Consider the following 22,998-nt stretch of genomic DNA (forward strand, 5'->3'; position numbering starts at 1 on the left):
GCTGCGTGCATTCAGATAAAGAGCCTTTAATTTTGTCTTTTTACCATTTTTCCCTACTCTGACCTTATTTGCTGGTACACTCTTATGCTTGTACGCTCTGTCCCTTCCTGTCACACTCTGGTTATCATTACCCTGATCGCTACCCTGCACTATTGCCTTGTCCTTTCTCTTTAAATTACTAAGTTTCCCCTCACCTGAACCCTCCTCCCCAATATTTAGTTTAAAGCCCTATCTACAGCCCTAGTTATTCGATTCGCCAGGACACTGGTCCCCACACGCTTCAAGTGAAGCCCGTCCCAACAGAACAGCTCCCTGTTTCCCCAGTACTGGTGCCAGTGCCCCATGAATGAAACCCATTTCTCCCACACCAATCCTTGAGCCACGCATTCAAATCTCTGATCTTACTGATCCGATGCCAATTTGCTCGTGGCTCACTTTGTAATCCAGAGATTACTTTGTGGTTCTGCTTTTTAATTTAGCCCCGAGCTGCTCGTACTCCCTCAGTAGAACCTCTTTCTTAGCCCTACCTATGTCCTTGGTACCTGTGTGGACCACGACAACTGGATCCTTCCCCTCCCACTCCAATTCCTCTCCAGCCCAGAGGAGATGTCCTTAACCCTGGCACCAGGCAGGCAACATAGCCTTCGGGACTCACGCTCTCGGCTACAGAGAACAGTATCTATCCCCCTAACTATACTGTCCCCTACCACTACTACATTCCTTTTTACTCCCCCAACTTGAATGGCCCCCTGTACCACGGTGCTGTGGTCAGTTTGCTCATCCTCCCTGCAGTCCCTGCTCTCATCCACACAGGCTGCAAGAACCTCGTACCAGTTAGACAAGTGCAAGGGCTGAGGCTCCTCCAATGCTACCTTCTGGATCCCCATACCTGCCTCACTCGTAGTCACAGCCTCCTGTCCCTGACCACGGACCAAATCTGAAGGATTTAACCTAAGGGGTGTGACTGCCTCCTGGATCAAAGAGTCCAGGTAACTTTCTCCCTCCCTGATGTATCGCAGTGTCCGAAGCTCGGACTCGAGCTCATCAACTCTGAGCTGAAGTTCCTCGAGCTGCAGACACTTCTGGTCACCACACTTTAGGAAGGATGTGAAGGCCCTTGAGAGGGTGCAGAGGAGATTTACCAGAATGGGTCCGGGGATGGGGGATCTTAGCTATAAGGACAGGTTGGAGAAGCTGGATTTGTTTTCATTAGGACAAAGGAGGTTGAGGGGTGATTTGACAGAGGTGTACAGGATTATGACCGGTTTGGATAGGCTAGATGGGGAAAGGCTGTTCCCACTAGTTGATGCTACAAGGACTAGGGGACACAGATTTAAGGTCTTGGGCAAGAGATACAGGGGGGACGTGAGGAAAAACCTTTTTACGCAGCCACTAGTGAGGACCTGGAACTCACTGCCGATGGAAGTGGTGGAAGCGGAGACACTCAATGTTTTCAAGGGGAGACTGGATCGGCACTTGAGGGAAATAAACTTGCAGGGCTACGAGGATAGAGCGGGGGAATGGGACTGACTGGATTGTTCTACAGAGAGCCGGCACGGACTCGATGGGCCGAATGGCCTCTTCTGTGCCTCTATGTGGTTGCTGTGGATCACACTGGGGTCCACCAGCTCCCACATGCAACACATCACCTGCCCTGCCATCTCTGTTGTATTTTATTTAACTAATTAGGTTTTCAAGTTATGAAATACCCAATTGTCTATTAATAGTTTTTAAACTAGGTAATAACTTTCTTTAATTTACTACATTTAGTTATATGCTTTAGATCTTTACTGTAACTTAGCCCACAGTCCTAATTAAATTCTTGTTGTTTATTTCTTTTACGTATCAAGCAGTACCTCTTACCCTCACCTCATTGGGTGAGTGAGCGAATTCAATCTCTGAGTTAAGTACTCTGTAGAAGCAGTATTCTGTAGAACTGGACTCCGTGCTACTCAGTACTGCCCCTCCGACAGTGCAGCGCTCCCTCAGTACTGCCCCTCCGACAGTGCGGTGCTACCTCAGTACTGCCCCTCTGACAGTGCGGTGCTCCCTCAGTACTGCCCCTCCGACAGTTCAGTGCTCCCTCAGTACTGCCCCTCCAACAGTGCGGCGCTCCCTCAGTACTGCCCCTCCGACAGTGCGGCGCTCCCTCAGTACTGCCCCTCCGACAGTGCGGCGGTCCCTCAGCACCACACTGGAGTGTCAGCCTCGCTTTATATGCTCAAGTCCCTGGAGCGGGATTTCAACCCACAACCTTCTGACTCTGCTATCCACTGAGCCACAGCGGACTCCAGTCTTTTACACAGTTTCATCATAACTTCCTTGCTTTTGCACTCTACGCCTCTCCTAAAGCAGGGGAGTTATGATGAATTGTTAAACAGTTTTTTTTGCAGAGTGACCAAGGCTGTGTGTAGGAAACAATTGTGCATTTGAAAGCAGCTTGTATTGTGAAGCTTGTGCCCCTTTGCCAGGCCCGCTGCCTGCGGCCCCTCTCCCAGATTCCAGCCCCAGCTCTGTGCTGACTGAGCTGCTCTCACCTGGGGACAGCGCGTCACAATCGGCCCCAGCGCACCTGAGCTGGAGAGGAGGCCCCGCCCCCTTGCCGCGCCGCCATTGGTTGGAGGACCAGCCTCGTGTTGCGCCTGCCCGCGCTGTGATTGGTGCAGGGGAAGGCAAGTGGGCGTGTCCGGGCCCACGTGGGGGAGTCAGAGGCTGGCTGGAGCGCATGCGCATCCCGCCTCGCACCGTTGGGAAGCTTTTCAAATATTTTTTTTTGCGAAACAAATTGAAAACACTCATTAATTTCCCAACCTCCTCCCCTCTGAAGTGCGATTATTATTATTATTGTTTTTCCTCATTTGTGTGGGGTGTCTTTTTTTTACCTTGCGGTGGCGTGCGCCGATCCAACCGACCCCTGGTCGTTGCGTGCATGCGTCAGCGCGTAATCGGAGGGGGGTGTGATTGACGCGAAACCTCCGCCAATCAGGAGCGCGGAAAACGCTGGGAGGACCGGGCGGGCTGACGGTCCTCCAACCAATGGCGGCGCGGGAGGGAGGGGGCGGGACCTCGGTGGGCTGCAGGCCGCTTTCCTGCTTTCATTGTCTGCAGGAGCTGTTAAAGGGAAGGGGAGGAGGGGGTGGAAAAAAAACCAGCTTGTGAGTGTTTATTCCTTTGCATTACCTTTATTGCAAGGCTGTTCATCAACTGCATTCATTTAAAAATAAGTGAAGCTTTTCTCTTTTCGACTTTTATCCAGAACAAAGAGCCCTGGTGCTGTGAACATTTTGGTGGGCAGACACTTTTAAAGGGACAAAGACCAGGATTCTTCCTCCTCTCTCTCTCTTTTGAGTATTTGTGGTGGGTGAGAGGGTGGGGGGGTGAGTCAAAGGGGACTGCGGCCCCTTTTCAACAAAAACAATTGCTTGGCCATTTAAAGGGGAATGGGTGCCCCCCAGGTATTTAAAGGGGCAGTGCCTCTCTATCATGTAAGAGCAGGGAGGTTCTGCTTGGACTGTACAAAACACCAGTTAGGCCACCGGCCAGAGTGCTGCGTGCAGTTCTGCTCGCCCCATTGCAGGAAAGATGTGACTGCTCGAGACGGGAGATTTACGAGGATGTTGCCAGGACTAGAGAATTTGAGCTACAAGGAAAGATTGAATACATAGAAACATAGAAGATAATCTGCATCCTAGGGTACTTAAGGAAGTGGCCCTAGAAATAGTAGATGCATTGCTGGTCATCTTCCAAAAGTCGATAGACTCTGGAACAGTACCTATGGATTGGAGGGTAGCTAATGTTACCCCACTGTTCAAAAAAGGTGGTAGAGAGAAAACGGGGAATTACAGACCGGTAAGCCTGACATCGGTAGTGGGGAAAATGCTAGAGTCCATTATAAAAGATGTAATAGCAGAGCACTTGGAAAACAGTGACAGGATCGGACAAAGCCAACATGGATTTACAAAAGGTAAATCGTGCTTGACTAATCTACTGGAATTTTTTGAGGATGTAACTTGTAAAATAGATAAGGGAGAACCAGTGGATGTGTTGTATTTGGACTTTCAGAAGGCTTTCGATAAGGTCCCGCATAAGAGACAGAAACATAGAAGATAGGAGCAGGAGTAGGCCATTCGGCCCCTCGAGCCTGCTCCGCCATTCAATGCGATCATGGCTGATCATCCAAGTTCAGTACCCGGTCCCTGCTTTCTCCCCATACCCCTTGATCCCTTTAGCCTTAAGAAATATATCCAACTCCTTGAATATATTTAATGAATTGGCCTCTACTGCCTTCTGTGGTAGAGAATTCCACAGGTTCACCACTCTCTGGGTGAAGAAATTCCTCCTCATTTCTGTCCTAAAAGGCCTACCCCTTATCCTTAGACTGTGACCCCTGGTTCTGGATTCCCCGACCATCGGGAACATCCTCCCTGCATCCAGTCCTGCCAGAATTTTATAAGTTTCAATGAGATCCTCTCTCATTCTTCTAAACTCCAGCGAGTACAAGCCCAATCGACACAATCTCTCCTCATATGTCATTCCTGCCATCCCAGGTATCAGCCTGGTGAATCTTGGCTGGGCTCCTTCCATGGCAAGAACGTCCTTCCTCAGATAAGGCGACCAAAACGGCACACAATACTCAAGATGTGGTCTCACCAAGGCCCTGTACAACTGCAGCAAGACATCCTTGTTCCTGCACTCAAACCCTCTCGCTACGAAGGCCAACATACCATTTGCCTTCTTAACCGTCTGCTGCACCCGCATGCTTACCTTCAGCGACTGGTGCACAAGGACACCCAGGCCTCGTTGCACTTCCCCTTCTCCCAATCTATTGCCGTTCAGATGATAATCTGCCTTCCTGTATTTGACAGCAAAGTGGATAACCTCACATTTATCCACATTATATTGCATCTGCCATGTTTCTGCCCAATCACCCAACCTGTCCAAATCATCCTGTAGTTTCTCGGCATCCTCCTCACAGCACACATGCCCACCCCGCTTTGTGTCGTCTGCAAATTTGGAGATATTACATCTAGTTCCCTTGTCTAGATCATTAATATATATTGTGAATAGCTGGGGTCCAAGGACCGATCCCTGCGGTACCCCACTAGTCACTGCCCGCCACTCGGAAAAAAGACCCGTTTATTGCAACTCTTTGCTTTCTGTCTGCCAACCAGTTCTCTATCCAAGTCAATACCTTTCCCCCAATCCCATGTGCCTTAACCTTACACGCTAATGTCTTATGCGGGACCTTATCGAAAGCCTTCTGAAAGTCCAAATACACCACATCCACTGGTTCTCCCTTATCTATTCTACCAGTTACATCCTCAAAAAATTCCAGTAGATTAGTCAAGCACGATTTACCTTTTGTAAATCCATGTTGACTTTGTCCGATCCTGTCACTGTTTTCCAAGTGCTCTGCTATTACATCTTTTATAATGGACTCTAGCATTTTCCCCACTACCGATGTCAGGCTTACCGGTCTATAATTTCCCGTTTTCTCCCTACCACCTTTTTTGAATAGTGGGGTAACATTAGCTACCCTCCAATCCATGGGAACTGTTCCAGAGTCTGTCGAATTTTGGAAGATGACCAGCAATTCTGTCCCTCTAGTGCTACTTGTCTCTCCCAGTCCTCTCTTCACCTTGTTTCTCCTCTCTAATGTTTCATCCTGGTGCCCATCCCCCTGTCAAATTAATTTAAACCCTCCCCCACAGCACTAGTTAACTGTCCCATGAGGACATTGGTCCCAGCTCTGTTGAGGTGCAACCTGTCCACCTTGGACAGGTCCCTCCTGCCCCAGAACTGGTCCCTCCTGCCCCAGGAATCTGAAGTCCTGCAATATTTCTCTTTCAGGTACTTATCCAATTCCCTTCTGAAAGCGGTGATTGAATCTGCCTCCACCACCCTTTCAGGCAGTGCATTCCAGATCCTAACCACTCGCTGCGCAAAAAAGTTTTTCCTCGTGTCGCCTTTGGTTCTTTTGTCAATCACCTTAAATCTGTGTCCTCTGGTTCTCGACCCCTCTGCCAATTGGAAGAGTTTCTCTCTATCTACTCTGTCCAGACCCCTCTTGATTTTGAACACCTCTATCAAATCTCCTCTCAATCTTCTCTGCTCCAAGGAGAACAACCCCAGCTTCTCCAGTCTATCAATGTAACTGAAGTCCCTCATCCCTGGAATCATTCTCGTAAATCTTTTCTGTACCCTCTCTAAGGCCTTCACATCCTTCCTAAAGTGCGGTGCCCAGGATTGGACACAATACTCCAGTTGAGGCCGAACCAGTGTTTTATACAGCTTCATAATTTAACACTTTTGTACTCTATACCTCTATTTGTAGTGTCCGTGTGTTGATAAAGACACCGAAGACAGGAGTTGGTTCATTGGTGTTTACTAAGCAAAGTCTGGGGGGGGGGTTCTAACGGATATACACAATATACAGGCTTATATAGCCCGAGTGGCCATTACCGGCATTACAGCACACCTGGGGCTCTTAAAGGCACATGCACTACAATTCCTCCCCTTTTAGCTAACCAGTACATCATATTTTAAGTAATTATTAATTACATGTTATAAGAAAAATAATATACACATTGCTGTAGTTAATTAATTATAAGTCAGTCTCTCAGGAGGCTTCCTGACTCGGTCCGGACAACGCCTCGGGGGTGTAGTAGTTTCTGGTGGTGTAGTAGGTTCTTTTGGCAAGGCTGATTCGGCTTGAATGTCAGTGTCGGGTTCATCGGGTTCCAGTATCACCGGATCGGAGGTAGATATGGGTATCTCTACTTCATCGTTAGACGTATAGAGTTGTGGTGTAGGTTGTCCCTTTTCGGATGACTTTATGATTTGGTCAGCATGGCGCCTTATTATGCTTTCTCCGATGTCCACGGTATACATCAGTGGTCCTAGTCATGTGCAGATAGTTCCAGGCTGCCATTTCTCGGTACGGTAGTCCCGGGCCAAAACTTGTTGACCTATCTGGAAGGTTCTAGTTGGCCTTTCATTCATGCCTTGAAACTGCCGGTTCTCCACGTCCCTTCTGATGTTGGGCTTGACCAAATCCAGCCGGCATCTTAGGTTTCTATTGAAGAACATCATGGAGGGAGTTTGGTTGGTAACCATATGTGTTGCATTCCTGTATGCGAATAAGAAGTTATCCACCTTGTGCTGAAGTTTTATGTCTTCATTACCCATGGCCTTTATGGCCTTCTTGAAGATCTGGACAAACCTTTCAGCCAATCCATTGGTGGCGGGATGGTATGGGGCGGACGTGTAGTGCTTAACCCCATTGTTTTTTAAGAACTTTCTGAATTCTTCGGACACAAATTGCGGTCCATTATCAGAACATATCTGTTCCGGCAGCCCATTCCTGGCAAATATGGTCCTTAATACTGTGATGGTTTTTTCCGTGGTGGTGGAGGACATCTTTATTACCTCCGGCCACTTGGAGTTTGCATCAACCGCGATTAAGAATATTGAGTCCATAAATGGACCAGCAAAGTCGATGTACACCCTTTGCCAGGGAGATGAGGGCCACTCCCATGGATGTAGAGGGGCTTGTGGTGGAGCGTTTTGGACCTTCTGGCATCCTAGGCAGCTCTTGGTCATTTCTTCGATGTCTCCATCGATACCTGGCCACCATACAAACGCCCTAGCTAGGTTCTCCATTTTCACTCCACCCAGATGCCCCCCATGAAGCTCCTTTAGCACTTTATCCTGGAGTTTGGGTGGAATCACCACTCTGGATCCACACATCAAGGTTCCTCGGCACACTGACAGCTGTTCTCTTCTTTGCGAGAATGCTGGCAACAGTGGTTCACCATGTGCTGGCCATCCCTTCACTGTTAAATCGTAGACCCGTGAGAGAGTCGGGTCATTTCTCGTCTCCCTTTCAATGGCAGAATTTGTTACTGGTAGACATTCCACTATGGTAGAGTGGAACATCTCTACTGGGTCTACTGTAGGTGCCTCTTCTACCGTTGGCAACGGTAGGCGTGATAAACCGTCAGCATTCCCATGCTGTTTTGATCCTTTGCATTCTATGTTGTATTGGTGTGCCCCTAGAAAAAGGGACCACCTCTGTAGCCTTTGTGCTGTCATAATGGGAACACCCTTTTTAGGGTTGAATATGGAGATGAGGGGTTGATGGTCAGTCAACAAGGTAAATTTTTGTCAGTGTAGGTAATGGTTGAATTTCTTCACTCCCCATACCAGGCTGAGTGCTTCCCTGTCGATTTGGGCATAGTTACGCTCAGCTGAGTTTAATGAGCGTGACGCAAAAGCTATCGGCCGTTCTGAGCCATCAGGGAATTTATGGGATAATACTGCTCCTATGCCATAAGGGGATGCATCGCACGCCAGTCTGATTGGCAGTGATGGGTTGTAATGAGCCAAAACTTCTTCGGATGTGATTAAGTCTTTGCATTTATGGAAGGCGCGTTTACAGTCTTCGTTCCATTTCCAAATCACTCCTGTTTGTAGAAGATCATTAAGAGGGTGTAGAAGAGTTGATAAGTTCGGTAAAAATTTATGATAGTAATTTATTAATCCCAGGAACGACCTTAATTGTGAAACATTTTCAGGTGCTGGGGCTTTTATGACCACTTCAATTTTTTCAGGTGACTTATGCAACCCTTCCTTATTAATTATGTGGCCACAATATGATATCTGATTTTGGAAAAATTTGCACTTGGGGCGATTTGCTCGTTGGCCCCGTTCTTTCAGCCTAGTGAGCACCTGCTCCAAATTGGCAAGGTGCTCGTTGTCGTTTTCTCCTGTTACAAGGATGTTGTCTAGGTAGCATTGAGTCCCCGGAATCCCTTGCAGGACTTGCTCCATAGCTCTTTGCCGGATAGCTGGAGCTGATGCTATTCCAAAAACCAGTCGATTGTACTGGTACAGGCCTTTGTGTGTGTTTATCGTGAGATACTTTTTAGAGGCCTCCTCAACCTCCATCTGTAGATATGCCTGTGCCAAGTCAATTTTGGTGAAACGTTTCCCTCCGGATAGTGAGGCGAAAATATCTTCTATTCTTGGAAGAGGATACTGTACTGTGTGAAGGACCGGGTTTACTGTCACCTTGAAGTCTCCACGGATGCGAATTTTTCTCTGTTCTTCAGATTTATCATTATTCAATGCTTTTTTCATGACTGGAACGATGGGTGTTGCCCACTCGCTCCAATCTATTTTGGATAATACGCCTGCCTTTTCCAAATTCTCCAGCTCTGCCTCGACTGCTGGACGTATTGCGTATGGCACCGGTCTTGCCTGAAAAAATTTGGGAATTGCTGCATCTTCCACTTTTATTGAGGCGGTGATGCCTTTCAAGGTTCCCAGTTTCTCTTGAAACACTTCTTTGGCGTTGGCCAAGATGTCTTTTAATCGTTCAGGTATGATGTCATCATTGTTTTTTTTCTTCCTGGTCACCGTCAGTGCCTGAATGGAGTGCCAGTCTAAACGTATCTTTCTGATCCATTCACGTCCCAACAACGGTGGACCACCATCTTGTAGAATGTATAAATACAACTTTTGTATTTCTTTGCCGTTGTATACAACAGGCACCCTTATTTTTCCTTTGGGGTATACTTTCTGACCCGTATATGTTTTTAAGATAATGGATGTGTCTTTTAGAGGTATATGCGAAAATAGCCTCTCGTAATCCTGTCGATCGTTAGAGCTGATCCTGTATCTAGCTCCATTTTAACTGGGGACCCTGCTATCGTGAGGGTAACCCAAATGGTTTGGTAATCATCTTTGGCAAGTACATTATGTAATTTGAGACAGCTTAGTCTCTTGTTTTCGGAGTCGCTATGGCTCTTCTGGTCTTCGGAGCTACTGTCCGTCATCATTTGTACCTTCCTGTACTTTTCTTTATTGATTTTTTTTTTTCTGTCTGTGGATTTATTCTGTCCAGATCGGCATACCCGTGCAATGTGTCCAATCTTTCCGCATTGCCTGCATGCTTTGTCCTTGAACCAGCAGTCCCTCTGGTTATGGGTGGATCTGCCGCAGCGATAACATCTTTCGAAACCCTGTGTCATTTCATGGGAGCCGAAGTCCTGTGTCTTTTGTTGTATCTCTGCAGCTCCCCTTGCTGCTGCTTCGTATGATACAGCCATACTGAAAGCTTTGTCCAATGTTAAATCTTTTTCAGAAAGCAGCCTTTTTTGTGTTCCTTCACTTAAGAGACCGCAAACGAATTTGTTTCGAAGATAATCTGCTAGTCCTGCCCCAAATTGGCAGTACTTTGATAGCTTTCTTAATTTGGTTAGGTAATCAGCGTTACTTTCATTCTTGTGTTGATTTCTCTTGAAGAATTTGAATCATTCCACTATCAGCAGCGGTGTTGGGTTTAAGTGCTCCTGCAGGGTATCAACAATTTCTTTAAAATTCTTGTCCTTTGGTTTGGCTGGAGTGATTAAATTTCATAACAGCCCGTATGTCTTTGCGCCCATTAGGTTCAGCAGTACTGAAGCTTTTTTTTCATCTTCTATTCCATTTGCAGTGCAATATACCTCTACTCTTTCCACGTATGTGGTCCAATCCTCTATTTCGCTATCAAAAGCATCAATATTGCCAGACTTAGGCATTTCAGAAAAGATATGGCGCTTCCTGTGCTTTTTTTTCTTTTCTGCAGCAAAGATATGGCGCTTCCCGCGCTTTCCCACCGCTGCTGTCGATGACAACGCTGTTTCCCGCGGTTTCCGTTCTTTTTTTTTCTTTTTTTTCTTTACAGTTGGAGACTCGTTCCCGCCGGACTTTCTCGCAGGTCTGAACGCTGACCTGCTTGCCGCGCCGGCCGTCTCCTGAGTGTTCCCTCCCAGTCTGTTATTGCTTGCCTCCGATTTCGCTGCCTGTCTCAGCTGTAGAGCCAGCCGCTGGAGCCCCAGCCTGACGCCCAGGAAGGATTAGTGCAGTACCTGCCACCAGCTTGGCCAGCTGGTGAAACCACAGCTTCTCTCACTTTCTTGAGTCTTCTGGACGCCCGAGGAATCGATGTCCTTGAGTGCTGCCGAATTGCAGGTAAGTCCGTTTCCACTTCGTTGCCACTGTAGTGTCCGTGTGTTGATAAAGACACTGAAGACAGGAGTTGGTTCATAGGTGTTTACTAAGCAAAGTCTGGGGGGGGTTCTAATGGATATACACAATATACAGGCTTATATAGCCCAAGTGGCCGTTACTGGCATTACAGCACACCTGGGGCTCTTAAAGGCACATACACTACACTATTCATGAAGCCCAGGTTCCCGTAAGCTTTCTTAACTGCTTTCTCAACCTGCCCTGCCACCTTCAATGATTTGTGCACATATACCCCCAGGTCTCTCTGTTCATGCACCCACTTTAGGATTGTACCCTTTAGTTTATATTTCCTCTCCTCATTCTTTCTACCAAAATGTATCACTTCACATTTTTCTGCATTAAATTTAATCTGCCACGTGTCCGCCCATTCCACCAGCCTGTCTATGTCCACTTGAAGTCTATCACTATCCTCCTCACTGTTCACTATACTTCCAAGTTCTGTGTCATCTGCAAATTTTGAAATTGTGCCTTGTACACCCACATCCAAGTCTTTAATATAGATCAAGAAAAGCAGTGGCCCTAGAACCGACCCCTGGGGAACACCACTGTGTACCTTCCTCCAGTCCGAAAAACAACCGTTCACCATTACTCACTGTTTCCTGTCACTTAGCCAATTCCCTATCCATGCAGCCACTGTCCCTTTTACTCCATGGGCTTCAACTTTGCTGGTAAGCCTATTATTTGGCACTTTGTCGAACGCCTTTTGGAAATCAATGCACACCACGTCAACCGCATTGCCCTCATCAACCCTCTCTGTTACCTCATCAAAAAACTCCATCAAGTTGGTTAAACACGATTTGCCTTTAACAAATCCGTGCTGGCTTTCCTTAATTAATCCACACTGTTAATTTTGTCCCTGATTTTTGTTTCTAAAAGTTTCCCCACTCCCGAGGTCAAACTGACTGGCCCGTGGTTGCTGGGTTTGTCCTTACACCCTTTTTTGAACAAGGGTGTGACATTTGCAATTCTCCAGTCCTCTGGCACCACCCCAGTTTCTAATGAGGATTTGGAAGGTTATGGCCAGTACCTCCGCAATTTCTTCCTTCACGTCCCTCAGCGTACTAGGATGCATCCCATCTGGCCCTGGTGACTTATCTACTTTAAGTACAGCCAGCCTTTCTAGTACCTTGTCTTTATCAATTTTCTCCCATTCAGTATCTCCTCTACCTCCTCCTTCACTATGTCTATGGCAGCATCTTCTTCCTTGGTGAAGACAGATGCAAAGTACTGATTTAGTACCTCAGCCTTACCCTCTGCCTCCGTGCGTAGGTCTCCTTTTTGGTCCCTAATCGGCCCCACCCCTCCTCTTACTACCCGTTTACTATTTATATACCTATAGAAGACTTTTGGATTACCTTTTATGTTAGCTGCCATTCTATTCTCGTACCCTCTCTTTGCCCCTCGTATTTTCTTTTTCACTTCTCCTCTGAACTTTCTATATTTAGCCTGATTCTCAGATGTATCCTCGACCTGACATCTGTCATACACGCTCTTTTTCTGCTTCATCTTACTCTCTATCTCTTTCGTCATCCAGGGAGCTCTGACTTTAGTTGCCCTACATTTCCCCTTAGTGGGAATGTACCTCGACTGTACCCGAATTATTTCGTCTTTAAAGGCAGCCCATTGTTCCTCTACAGTTTTTCCTGCCAATCTTTGATTCCAATTTACCCGGGCCAGATCCATTCTCATCCCACTGAAATTGGCCTTGCCCCACAGTGCAGTGGATGCGCTCTAGACTGCACTCTCCCCCCGAGGTGTCGTCACCCTCACCGGGATTCAGCACTGAAAACTCCCGGGGGATTCCTGCACTGCCTTGCCTCCTCAAACCCTGCTGGGCGGCCACCCAGTTACAATTCCCACAAACTCGCTGTGGCTGTGGGGTGATCACCTCCTGGAACATGCGCTCCAGGAAACTCTCAGCCTCCCGTCTGCCCGGCAGTGACTCCAGCCGCTCCCCAAGCTCAGAGACCCTGAGCTCAAGTTCCAGCTACTGGAGGCGCTTCCTGCACACGCGGTTCACCAGGACACGTGAAGCGTCCCGGAGTTCCTGTATGGCACAGGAATTGCAGCCATCGGTCCCATTGTTTGGCTTAAAATCTGTCTACTTAAGCTATCGATATATATGATGTGAGGTTAGTGTCCCCTTACCCCTGTTTATTATTCAATCAGTGATTGTCCCTTTGCCAGGCCCGCTGCCTGCGGCCCCTCTCCCAGATTCCAGCCCCAGCTCTGTGCTGACTGAGCTACTCTCACCTGGGGACAGCGCATCAAGAAGGAGTTGAATATATTTCTTAAGGCTAAAGGGATCAATGGATATGGGGAGAAAGCAGGGACAGGGTACTGAGTTTGGATGATCAGCGATGATCTCATTGAATGGTGGAGCAGGCTCGAGGGGCCGAATGGCCTACTCCTGCTCCTATCTTCTATGTTACTGCTAATGAGAGGGAGGAACTGAAAGAAATCAGTATTTGTAGGGAAATGGTGTTAGGGAAATTGACGGGATTGAAGGCCGATAAATCCCCAGGGCCTGATAAACTACATCCTAGGGTACTTAATGAAGTGGCCCTAGAAATAGTAGATGCATTGCTGATCATCTTCCAACATTCGATGGAATCTGGAACAGTACCCATGGATTGGAGGGTAGCTAATGTTACTCCACTATTCAAAAAAGGTGGTAGAGAGAAAACGGGGAATTACAGACCAGTAAGCCTGACATCGGTAGTGGGGAAAATGCTAGCGTCTATTATAAAAGATGTAATAGCAGAGCACTTGGAAAACAGTGACAGGATCGGACAAAGTCAACATGGATTTACAAAAGGTAAATCGTGCTTGACTAATGTACTGGAATTTTTTGAGGATGTAACTGGTAGAATAGATAAGGGAGAACCAGTGGATGTGGCGTATTTGGACTTTCAGAAGGCCTTCGATAAGGTCCCGCATAAGAGATTAGCATGTAAAGTTAAGGCACATGGGATTGGGGGCAAGGTATTGACATGGATAGAGAACTGGTTGGCAGACAGGAAGCAAAGACTTGGAATAAACGGGTCTTTTTCCGAGTGGCAGGCAGTGACTAGTGGTGTACCGCAGGGATCGGTCCTAGGACCCCAGCTATTCACAATATATATAAATGATCTAGACGAGAGAACTAGATGTAATATCTCCAAGTTTGCAGACGACACAAAGCTGGGTGGGCGTGTGTGCTGTGAGGAGGATGCCGAGAAACTCCAGTATGATTTGGACAGGTTGGGTGATTGGGCAGAAGCATGGCAGATGCAGTATAATTTGGATAAATGCGAGGTTATCCACTTTGGTGGCAAAAACAGGAAGGCAGATTATTATCTGACCGGCAATAGGTTGGGAGAAGGGGAAGTGCAACGAGACCTGGGTGTCCTTGTGCACCAGTCGCTGAAGGTAAGCATACAGGTGCAGCAGGCGGTTAAGAAGGCAAATGGTTGATACCTCGGATGGCAGGAATGACGTATGAGGAGAGATTGGGTCGATTGGGCTTATACTCGCTGGAGTTTAGAAGAATGAGAGGGGATCTCATTGAAACTTATAAAATTCTAACAGGACTAGACAGACTAGATGCAGGAAGGATGTTCCCGATGGTCGGGGAGTCCAGAACTAGGGGTCACAGTCTAAGGATAAGGGTTAAGCCATTTAGGACAGAGATGAGGAGGAATTTCTTCACCCAGAGAGTGGTGAACCTGTGGAATTCTCTACCACAGAAGGCAGTTGAGGCCAAATCATTAAATATATTCAAGAAGGAGTTGGATATATTTCTTAAGGCTAAAGGGATCAAGGGATATGGGGAGAAGGCAGGGACAGGGTACTGAATTTGGATGATCAGCCATGATCTTGTTGAATGGCGGAGCAGGCTCGAGGGGCCGAATGGCCTACTCCTGCTCCTATCTTCTATGTTTCCCTCACTGATTGCAGCTCTTAACCAACACCGACTTTACAAAGAAAGCCCCGCGCGGCAGCCTGGAGCTCAGGGGCCCAGCGCGCAGGCGCGGGGGAGGATGATTGACAGGGGCCCAGGGTGTGTGCTGAGCATGCGCGGTGCAGGCCGGGCGCCTGTGGAGCACGAGAGGGCGGGGCCATGGGGTGCATGCGCGGGGTCAGCCACAACTCAGTGCGGCGGCCGGAGCACTTTCTGGAGCGCGGGGGCTGGTGGGGATTGCAGCCGCCATTACTGTTGATCCTTTCAACCAACCTGTGCAGCAGCTGGGGCCTGAAAATCAGCTTCACTGCCCCTGGGCTGGGAAAGGGGGACATGAGACAACATTCTCCCTTTTACCCCTTTCTACACTCCTTTTACAGGGTTTTAGAAGTGGAGCATTTACAGACAGGAAGCTCAAACCAAACATCACGTCAAGATCTGACAGAGTCGCTCGATTCATCCGGACCTGAATATCATCGGCCTTTGCACATGGAAGGAGAGAGCAGCGATCGCAGCGCTGACAAACCACTCACATGTTCAGTGTGTGGACTCGCCTTCAGCCGATTGCCTGCCTTGGCGAGACACGTGCACCGTCACACCGGGGAGAAACCGGGTAAAGGTGGGGATGGTTGGAAGGGATTCAGTTCCCCGTCTACGCCAGAAGTTCATCGGCGCAGTCACCCCGGAGACAGTCCGTTCACCTGCTCCGTGTGTGGGAAGGGATTCACTCGCACATCCCACCTGCTGAGACACCAGCTTGTTCACACCGATGAGAGACCGTTTACATGTTCCGACTGTGGGAAGAGCTTTAAATGCCCCAGGGATCTGACCAGACACCAGCGAGTTCACACTGGGGAGAGGCTGTTCACCTGCTCCGTGTGTGGAAAGGGATTCACTGATTCATTTACCTTGCTGAGACACCAGCTTGTTCACACTGATGAGAGAGCCTTTAAATGTTCTGTGTGTCAAAAGAGCTTTAAAAGCTCCGGGGACCTAAAGCAACACCAGCTTGTTCACACTGATGAGAGACCGTTTACATGTTCTGACTGTGGGGAGAGCTTTACATGCTTCGGTGCTCTGACCAGACACCAGCAAGTTCACACTAATGAGAGAGCCTTTAAATGTTCTGTGTGTCAAAAGAGCTTTAAAAGCTCCAGGGTCCTGAAGCGACACCAGCTTGTTCACACTGATGAGAGACCGTTTACATGTTCCAACTGTGGGAAGAGTTTTAAAAGCTACAGGGATCTGACCAGACACCAGCGAGTTCACACCGGGGAGAGGACGTTCACCTGCTCTGTGTGTGGGAAGGGATTCACTGATTCATTTACCTTGCTGAGACACCAGCTTGTTCACACTGATGAGAGACCGTTTACATTTTCTGACTGTGGGGAGAGCTTTACATGCTTCGGTGCTCTGACCAGACACCAGCAAGTTCACACTGATGAGAGAGCCTTTAAATGTTCTGTGTGTCAAAAGAGCTTTAAAAGCTCCAGGGTCCTGAAGCGACACCAGCTTGTTCACACTGATGAGAGACCGTTTACATGTTCCAACTGTGGGAAGAGTTTTAAAAGCTCTAGGGATCTGACCAGACACCAGCGAGTTCACACCGGGGAGAGGCCGTTCACCTGCTCTGTGTGTGGGAAGGGATTCACTGATTCATTTACCTTGCTGCGACACCAGCTTGTTCACACTGATGAGAGAGCCTTTAAATGTTCTGTGTGTCAAAAGAGCTTTAAAAGCTCCGGGGACCTAAAGCAACACCAGCTTGTTCACACTGATGAGAGACCGTTTACATGTTCTGACTGTGGGAAGAGCTTTACATGCTTCGGTGCTCTGACCAGACACCAGCAAGTTCACACTGATGAGAGAGCCTTTAAATGTTCTGTGTGTCAAAAGAGCTTTAAAAGCTCCAGGGTCCTGAAGCAACACCAGCTTGTTCACACTGATGAGAGACCGTTTACATGTTCTGACTGTGGGAAGAGTTTTAAAAGCTCCGGGGCTCTGACCAAACACCAGCGAGTTCACCTGCTCTGTGTGTGGAAAGGGATTCTTGCAGTCCACCAACCTGCTGGCACACAAGCTTGTTCACACTGATGAGAGACCGTTTACATGTTCTGACTGTGGGAAGAGCTTTAAAAGCTCCAATGACCTGCTGAGACACCAGCGAGTTCACACTGTTCTGTAGCGCAGGGCCCTGCAGACAGCTGGGGAGACATGAATGTGGAATGGATGAATGTTTTATAAATTCTTGTACTGCTGTTTAATCTTTCAATCTGTTGTGCTGATGATTCCCTTGATTTGACTGTTAATGTTATTTTTGTTTTTCTCCTTATCACAGGCAATTGCCTATTAAAAGTCAACCATCACAACCAATAAAACCTGTAACATAACAAAAAAAAGTTTAAAGGAAACTTAAATTTAATTAAGATTCTATTTTCAGTGGTGATGATGCACAACAGTCCCTCCGGTACCCACCGGTCACGGAAGGCCTCGAGCGCGCCGATGGACTGTTCATGTTATTACATTGAATGTACAGCACAGAAACAGGCCATTCGGCCCAACTGGTCCATGCCGGGGTTTATGCTCCACACGAGCCTCCTCCGACATATCCTCCTATGTTTATCTGGCTTCTCCTTAAATACATCTATACCATTCACCTCAACTACTCCTTGTGGGAGCGAGTTCCACATTCTCATCACTCTCTGGGTAAAGAAGTTTCTCCTGAATTCCCTCCTGGATTTATTGGTGACTTTTATATTTATGGCCCCGTAACTATGATGAGATTCGGTTAAGCTGCCCAGTATGTTGTTGTACTTTGTCTTTTTCTGATGAATGAAACATTACTGAGCCCCTGTACCAGTGTTATGGGATGAAGTGCCAGACAAGTGAAGGCACAACGTCTGGGTGTGAATCTAATAATAACCTCACGGACCGTATAGGTGTGATAACCAGACGGGCTTGTGGTTATAGTCTGGTCACAGATGGACTAAATTCCCTGAATTATCAGGAGTTCAGGAGGCGGTCAACAGACGGGTCCAAACAATCCCATTTCCTGAGCGGTAACCAAGCTTGTGTATAAGAACAGGCCACTTAAGCCGTTGTCAGTTGGAACAGACTCGAGAAGATCGCGCGTGAATCCACTGTACTTCTATTCTCCAGATTGAGGGAATTATCACCCGATCTGTGTTATGCAGCGCTCTTAATAAAGCCTGGAGAGACAATTTGTGTTCTTGTGAGCTTGATTATCTGGTATCCGAAACCCTGGGACTCCCAATCATTGGAGTCAACCTCAGTGTGTGGAAAGGGATTCCCTGGTGTATCCCACCCGCTGACACACCAGAGTGTCCACAGTGTGACTGCGGTGGGTCGATTCCACTGTTTCCGATGCCTTTAATCACATCCAGGACTGAACCATGTTAATTCAGGCAACTGGGGCTTGTTAATGTTAAAAGCCCCCAATAACTGGGCTGGATTTAAAGATTATTCCCTGTTCTCTCAGTACTAGTGAGCAGAGAGAAGCTGATGTTATAGAATCATAGAGCACAGTAGGATGCCTTTCGGTCCATCGTGCTGGTGCCAGCTCTCTGAAAGAGCGATGCAATTAGTCCCACTGCCCTGCTCTTTCCCCACAGCCCTGCAAATTTCTGCTTTTAGTATATATCCAATTCCCTTTTGAAAGTTACTATTGAATCTGCTTCCGCCTCCCATTCAGGCAGTGCATTCCAGATCATCACAATTCGCTGTGTAAAAAAAGTCTCCTCATTTCCTCTCTAGATTCTTTTGCCAACGATCTGAAATCTGTGTCCTCTCGTTACCGACCCTCTTGCCAGTGACAACAGCTTCTCCTTGTTTGCTCGATCAAAACTCCTCATAATTTTGAGCACCTCGATCACAGCTCCACTTCACCGTCTCTGCTCCAAGTTATATTGCCATTGTTTTGTGAATTGTTGCTGTGATCGAGGTGCTGGATGTCCGTGCCTGGGGAATGGGACATTCTATTCTCATGAGCACCGAGTGTCAGCATCCAGCAATCTCTGGTCAGGGACTGTCTTTTTAAACTGCCTCACCTCAGCTTTTTGACTCCCTGATTTCATTATTAAACATTTCAGAGTTTTTGCAGAGTGACCAAGGCTGAACAGATAAATGTGAGGTATTACATTTTGGTAGGAAGAATGGGGAGGTCACATCACTTGGAGGGTGCGAGTCTAGGTGGGGTAGAGGAACAAAGGGATCTCGGAGTACAAACACACAAATCACTAAAAGTTGCGACACAGGTTAGCAAGGCCATAAAAAAGCAAACCAAGCACTAGGGTATATTTCTCGAGGGATAGAATTGAAAAGTAGTGAAGTTATGCTAAACCTGTATCGAACCTTGGTTAGACCACACTTAGAGTACTGCGTACAGTTCTGGTCACCATATTATAAAAAGGATATAGAGGCACTGGAGAGGGTGCAGAGAAGATTTACAAGGATGATACCAGAAATGCGAGGGTATACATATCAGGAAAGGATGAACAGGCTGGGTCTCTTTTCTCTTGAAAACAGAAGGCTGAGGGGTGACCTAATAGAGGTCTTTAAAATTATGAAAAATGTTGATAGAGTGGATACAGAGAGAATGTTTCCACTTGTGGGGAAGAGCATAACTAGAGGCCTCAATATAAGATAGTCACCAAGAAATCCAATGGGGAATTCAGAAGAAACTTCTTTACCCAGAGAGTGGTGAGAATGTGGAACTCGCTGCCACAGGGAGTGGTTGAAGCGAATAGTATCGATGCATTTAAGGGGAGGCTAGACAAGCATCTGAGGGAGAAGGGAATCGAGGGTTATGCTGATAGATTTAGATGAGGAAAGACGGGAGGAGGCTCGAGTGGAGCATAAACACCGGCATGGACTGGTTGGGCCGAATGGCCTGTTTCTGTGCCGTATATCCGATGTAATCCTATGTCAAGTATCCCAGCTGGCTTAGCTCCAGGCACTTTAGCTCAGTGGGCAGCACTCTCACCTCTGAGTCAGAAGGTCGTGGGTTCAAGTCCCAGTCCAGAGACTTGAGCATAAAAATCTCGGTTGACACTCCAGTACTGAGAGAGTGCTGCGCTGTCAGAGGTGCCGTCTTTCGGATGAGATGTTAAACCGAGGCCCCCGTCTGCTCTTTCAGGTGGATGTAAAAGGTCCCATGGCACTACATTGAAGAAGAGCAGGGGAGTTCTCCCCGGTGTCCTGGGGCCAATATTTATCCCTCAATCAACATCACTGAAATAGATTATCTGGTCATTGTCACATTGCTGTTTGTGGGAGCTTGCTGTGCACCAATTGGCTGCTGCGTTTCCTACATTACAACAGTGACTACACTTCAGAAGTACTTCATTGGCTGTAAAGCGCTCTGGAACATCCTGATGTTGTGAAAGGCGCTATATAAATGCAAGTCTTTCTTTCTCAGCAAGAGGGCGAGTGTCAGTGGTTGGAGGGAGGAGCTCAGTGTTGTCACTGGGTGGACACAGACAGATTGAAGCTAAAAGACAGAGAATGCTGAAGTTTGGAATGATAACAGCCAAAGTCAGGAGATGAGCCCTTTGCCTAGATAAGGGAGGTGGTTGCTAAGAGACCCACAGACCTAATAACACTGCAAACTGCTCAGGCAGCAGACTTGTTGGCAACATGTGAGGTCACGAGTGAGTTGGTGCCCAGACAACAGAGCCTTGGGCATTCCTGAGAGAGACAAACTGGTTCTGTCACCGGGAGAACAGATTGAGGGAGTCACTCTACGTGGGACGGCTCGTCTGAGGTGTTAACACAGAGTCAGCTTGGGAATGGGATGATCAATGAATCATAGAATCATTGAAATGTACAGCACAGAAGGAGGCCATTCGGCCCATCTTGTCCGTGCCGGCCGACAAAGAGCTATCCACCCTAATCCCACTTTCCAGCACTTGGTCCGCAGCCTTGTAGGTTACGGCACTTCAAGTACATATCTGTTAGGGTGAAAATTATATAGCTTAAAGCAGCAACATAAAGAATTAAAGAATGTATTGTAAGAAGTGAACTTGTAAATAAGAAACAAGACAAATAAACTCAGCTTAAGAGGGGGCGGCTCAGCTCGGGACACAACCTGTAATTCCCCCTTAGGCTTTACAACATTCGCTGCCCTCATTTTGTGTTAAATTCACAAAGCTTCCATCTTTGTCCCATGAGGATTCCCCACAGTATGTCTAAGTGCTGTTGTGGTGGGCAAGGGGCAGGAATTAACTGTTTGTGTCTGTTCCCATTAAAACCATTGTGCTTGACATTAATTGAATTGAGGAATAGTCGACATTTTTAAGTAGTTTTTTGCCAGATTGAGGGTAGGCAAGATAATTGATAGAAGGCCTCCAATCAAATTACATCAGTGCCCTTCAGCCAGTCAGATTAATGTGTTCAAATGAGGCAAAATAAAATGAACAGTTATTGAATGTGGGAAACACTAAATATTTCACATTTATTCAGTGGTGCAGCCTTCTGCAAACTATTTGCTGGAAGCCCTTTGGATGTATTAATGTAATTCTACTATTCTATGATGCAAAGTCGATGAATCAGAATTGTGAGTATTGATGAGTTACAGTAATTGGTAGCTGCAAAACTGCCCATTTTGTAATTAACCGTTAAAAAGTGCCCAAAGTTCTGGAAGGTTCCATATCATTTTATATTGCCAAACTAGTATCCTGTGAGGACCGGGGAGTTGTTGCTGGGGGAGCGAGATTGGTTGAAGACACCTGTGTGTAATATTTTGCAAGAATGTATAAAAGAAGTTTCAATACCTTGTTGCTAAGGGAACGTGATTGGGTGAGGACAAGAGAATTGTTGCTGGGGGAGAATGTTGTCAATTTCTGTCCTGGACTCTCGGTGATGGCTTTTGGAAACTCCTTTCACCGGCTGTGAGAAGGGCAGGATTGACAGACGGGGAAACTCAAACCAAACTTCACATCGAGATCTCAGAGAGTCACTCCATTCATCAGGACCTGAAATTCATCGGCCTTTTGAGTGCGGAAGGAGAAATGTTTGGGCGGTAAGTAGCACGGAGTCCAGTTCTACGGAGTACGGCTTCTACAGAGTGCTTAACTCGGGAATTGGGTGAGTGAGCGAATTCGATGAGGTGGGGGTAAGAGGGGCTGCTTGATACGTGAAAAAATATCAACAACTAGGGTTTAATTAGGACTGTGGGCTAAGTTACAGTAAAGACCTAAAGCATATAGCTAAATGTAATAAATTAAACAAGGTTATTACCTAGATTAAAAACTATTAATAGACAATTGGGTATTTCAAAACTTGAAAACCTAATTAGTTAAATAAAATACAATAGAGATGGCCGGGCAGGTGATGTGTTGCAGCTGTAGCATGTGGGAGCTGGTGGACCCCAGTGTGATCCACAGCAACCACATAGAGTCATAGAGGCACAGAAGGAGGCCATTTGGCCCATCGAGTCCGAGCCGGCTCTCTGTAGAGCAATCCAGTCAGTCCCATTCCCCCGCTCTATCCCCGTAGCCCTGCAAGTTTATTTCCCCCAAGTGCCTATCCAGTCTCCCCTTGAAAACATTGAGTGTCTCCGCTTCCACCACTTCCGTCGGCAGCGAGTTCCAGGTCCTCACCAGTGGCTGCGTAAAAAAGTTTTTCCTCACATCCCCCCTGTATCTCTTGCCCAAAACCTTAAATCTGTGTCCCCTAGTCCTTGTACCATCAACTAGTGGGAACAGCCTTTCCCCGCCTAGCCTATCCAAACCCGTCATAATCTTGTACACCTCTGTCAAATCACCCCTCAACCTCCTTTGCCCTAATGAAAACAAATCCAGCTTCTCCAACCTGTCCTTGGAGCTAAGATCCCCCATCCCCGGAACCATTCTGGTAAATCTCCTCTGCACCCTCTCAAGGGCCTTCACATCCTTCCTAAAGTGTGGCGACCAGAAGTGTCTGCAACTCGAGGAACTTCGGCTCAGAGTTAGAGTCATAGAGTT

Source organism: Somniosus microcephalus, unplaced genomic scaffold, assembly GCF_052327205.1.
Source record: "Somniosus microcephalus isolate GS21.2 unplaced genomic scaffold, FLI_Smic_1.0 scaffold1, whole genome shotgun sequence".
NCBI lineage: Eukaryota > Metazoa > Chordata > Chondrichthyes > Squaliformes > Somniosidae > Somniosus > Somniosus microcephalus.